The sequence below is a fragment of the Podarcis filfolensis genome, assembly GCF_964270895.1.
Source record: "Podarcis filfolensis genome assembly, chromosome: 8".
Classification (NCBI taxonomy): domain Eukaryota; kingdom Metazoa; phylum Chordata; class Lepidosauria; order Squamata; family Lacertidae; genus Podarcis; species Podarcis filfolensis.
In genome coordinates this window covers 34,777,760-34,782,026 of record NC_139611.1, presented here as the reverse complement: position 1 = coordinate 34,782,026, position 4,267 = coordinate 34,777,760, and the positions used below count along the sequence as shown (strand labels likewise).

Here is a 4,267-nt window from a genome sequence, read left to right as displayed (position 1 = left end):
AATAAAATGGACCATGTGGTTGTTTACAACATCCCCCGTTCATTGTTAATATGCAAGCTTCAAGTGTAACTGCACCTCTAATTCCATAAAATGTTTAATATAACAGCTGAAGTCCTCCAATTATACAATGGGAATTGCAAGTAATTATAAAAAGGCCTATTTAATGACACTCTGCAAGTCTCTGTTCATGTATGCTATATAAACAACACCATCTGTAGAAAACAGAAGACATTCAGCTACTGTATGACAAACACTCTAAACTGGGCCTGGAACACGCGCACACACACACACACACGCACACACACACACACACACATTTAGCCCTATTTAAATCCTGCAAGCTAATAATTATGATGATGTGAATCATTTACCCAGGTCAATGTAGAGTCCTGCTTCATCACTTGACCGAATGCAGATTTTGCTTGGTGCCATGTTTAAAGCTCTAGGCCTGCATCTTGGAAACAGGGCCACAAACTTGCCACAGCCTTTGTTTCTCCCCTGCGTTAAACCTTCTAATTTTCACCTGTGTATTCTGTTCCACACCATCCACTTTTGTGTTAATGATGATTTTAACCCAGGAGAAGTTGACAAGGAGAAAGGCGGCCCTTGCATTTATTTACTCCGCAAAAATATCGCAGAGGCATTCTCAGAATCGGCTGCCACTCTTGAATTCTGTCAAAGTGCCATTCATTCCATGGAGGGACCCCTAAAGTCTAAAATGGTGAAAAAGAAAAGCGGTAAAAATGGAAGGGCAGGAGAAGAAAGAGAGAAGAGACTTGGAGCCCTAATGCATTTTAGAGTCAGGCACTAAAACTTCACTTAACGGCTATACAACTACTGCTTGTTCTCCTCAAGAACCTTGGAACTCGAGGGAGGAACAGAACAGTATGTGTATTTTGCTTTACTGTTAAACAAACACATTGTTCCAGCACATACACCAAACATAAACACAAAACACAACTTCAGATAATGGGCACAAAAATATCCACTGAACTTTCCATGAAAACTTTGCAAAAAAAACCCCATGTGCATGCATGCATCCACCCCCACCCCCATTTTGCATGAATTTGACTTCATATCTAAGCCTGAGGCAAAAGGTTAATCAAATAGGAACACTGGTGTCACTCCTCAGTTATTGATTAGCAAATGCCAGATCACATCATCATCTGACTTAATGTGTTTCAGTCATGAATATTTCCCCAGATGTCACTCCCTTCCCCTCAATTCCATTTCTTTATTTAGGCATTACTTTTGTTCAGTAACAATACTTTTCATATGAAACCTATGTTATAAAGTGAAAGCTTCTCCTTTAAAATAAGCTATAAAAAGAAAGCTTTTCTTAGCAACTGGAAGGAAAACCAAATAAGAATTCTACCTATGTTTCTAGAACATTCCGAAACTTTCATGCCTCATGTGGATTTGCCACGTTAATGGATTGCATGAGAAAACTAACTGAATCATAGAATTGTAGAGTTGGTAGGGATACATCAAGCCCAAACCCCTCCAATACAGTGGTACCTCGGGTTAAGAACTTAATTCATTCTGGAGGTTCATTCTTAACCTGAAACTGTTCTTAACCTGAGGTACCACTTTAGCTAATGGGGCCTCCCACTGCCGCTGTGCTGCCGGAGCATGATTTCTGTTCTCATCCTGAAGCAAAGTTCTTAACCCAAGGTATTATTTCTGGGTTAGCGGAGTCTGTAACCTGAAGCGTCTGTAACCTGAAGCATCTGTAACCCGAGTTACCACTGTACAGGAATCACAACCAAGACATCCGTGACAGTCAGCCATCTAACCTCTGCTTAACAACCTCCAAGGAAGGGGAGTTCACCACCTTCCATGTGATTACATTCCACTGTCGAACAGCTCTTGCAGTCAGAAAGTTCTTACAACTTGAAACCCTTACTTCAGGTCCATACTGGGAGTTGTAGCTCTGCAGGGGGGACAAAGGGGTCTCCTAACAACTCTCAGAATTCTTTGGGGAAACCCAAGTGTTTTTAAAGGTGTATAGTGGTATGACGCAAACATAGCCTTTGTTCCTGTTCGATCTGTGGCTGTGTCTTTGTGTGTGTGTGTCTTTATTTTAAAAGTATGGTTACATGTTGATTATTATTATTTTTAAAAAAATCTTTTTCTTTTTTGCTTTTTTGTACACTGCATTGAGGGTCGGAGGTGCGGTTCATAGATATAAATTAATGATATAAATACGTGTATAAAAATGCGTCACGAGGCCAGCTAAAATGACATTTGCTTAAGCCGACATTCTCTCGTGTTGCTCCTGTCTCCTCTGTTAATTAATGCACATTGTTACAGATTCACATGTTCCTGTGACAGGGGGGGAAATCCCCATAGCGTACCAGACGACTACAGTGATAGATTACATGCGCACGCTGTGTCATATCCAATTAATTCAAATTGACTGTGCACCGCATTATGTTGTTAGTGCATGGAAGATCAATAAATATGGAGAAAACCCAACAAGGCTCTCTTCATTCCCCCTCTGATGCGGGTTGGTCTGAGACAGATCATACTTCTGTGATCTGTGCTGCTGCTGTTGAAGGAGGCAGGTGGTGCATAGACACCATTCAGACTTGGCCTATTCAATCCAGGCTCCTCTGACTTGCCATTCATGCATCGCAAAACACCATCTGGTCCTCTTTTGCCTCCAGCAATCACAGCTGACCAAAAAACGATAATAACAGCTGTTGCGAAACAAAAGACAAACAAAGCAGGGAGGGAAAGGGTTAGAATGAAGTCCAGGGCTGTAGAAATACTCCATGAAGTGAGAAATGGGGAAGGGTGCTATTCATAAGTCTAAAAAACCCCATTGTGTGGCATCTCCCTGGTTAAACTTGAAATATTTAATCCATCTGTCTCCAAAAAGGGGAGGGGAGGTAAGGAGACCCCTTCCAGCTACAATGGTCAGGTGATAGATAATATATCATGGAAACTTTGCCCGATAAAGGTATTTAAAGCTTTTGTTTGCGGTTGGAGACTAATGACCCCGTTTCAGCTAAAAATGAAAACTCCTTATGTTCTTTCATCATATGTCAGCCTAGGTTAATGTGGAAGCAGAATGTAGTTAACTGGGGTGATAAAGTGAAGAAACCCTGAGAAAAGGGGGGGGGAGTACTTATAAATGATAGGACGGAAAACATGATTTCACAGGTGTCAGGCAGAGAGAGAAAAAGAGAGGAATCACTTACGCACTGCACTGTTCCACCACAACATTGCGCATCAATACAGTTTAAGGCTATGTTATGATCTCTCCATAGAGTTGCAGCACTGAACTATGGTGAAATCCACAGTGGCAGAGGGAGAATGGTGTGCAGGATTGCACCCCCAGTTCATTGGGATATTTCTGATCTCTAGCAGGTGAAAAGGGCAAAGGGTACCATACTGCAGCCAAGCAAAGGCCCATCGCTAGAAGAACACCTATACCATCAAAGGCATCCATCCATGGGAATTCCAGGAGCATGAATGTCTTGCCAGCAGTGTTCAATCAGCTGTGGGGACCAAAGCACGTCACTCTTGGAGAGGGAGGAGTTGGTGTGTCTGTGGATTCACAGGATCCGAAGGCCCCTCACCTCCCTTCCAAAAAGGACGTCATACTATACAGCCCTGGGAATCTCTCCTATACACACAGGGCCGTGCCTAATGTTAACTGTGCTCTAAGTCAACCCATTGAAATCAATGCTCATAATGAACTCAGGTCTACCCAACATACGAACCATATTTGGATACATAGTTGGATACAAACCATATTTGGATTGCTGAGTTAATGAAACATGGGTGTCTATGATGCAAGTGAGCATGTGTGTGTGCAATAATGGCACATATTAACCAGGATAAGGTATATGTAAACTTAAGAAACTGGCTCCATTCACACCATAAAGTTAAAGCACTATGAAAGCACAGTAATGGCTTTCCCCGCAAAGAATTAAGGGAACTGTAGTTTGTTAAAGGTGCTGAGTTGTTTGGAGACCCCTGTTTCCCTCCCAGAGCTACTATCCCCCAATTTCCCTGAGACTGATCCCCTGAGATTGGCAATTGCAGCTCCATGAGGGGAATAGGGGTTTCCTAACAACTCTCAGCACCCATAACAAACCACAGCTCCCAGAATTCCTCAAGGCAAGCCATGGCTGTTTAAAGTGCTATCACTGTGCTTTAAATGTTTGCCGTGAAAGAGGCCAGAGAGGGAAAAGGCTTGATTTTAAACGTACACATCCACTTCAATGTTTACTACATTAAAAGGGCAATCCTATGT

General features: G+C 42.3%; 1 long non-coding RNA gene across 1 annotated transcript; it reads right to left on the bottom strand.

Moving 5' to 3' along the window:
* Positions 1-2,390: 2,390 nt before the first annotated feature.
* Positions 2,391-3,706, bottom strand: LOC310768044. Its single transcript, XR_014551172.1, has 2 exons — positions 3,207-3,706; positions 2,391-2,702 (listed from the first exon to the last, which is right to left on the bottom strand). It is a non-coding gene; the product is annotated as an uncharacterized lncRNA (long non-coding RNA).
* Positions 3,707-4,267: the final 561 nt, after the last annotated feature.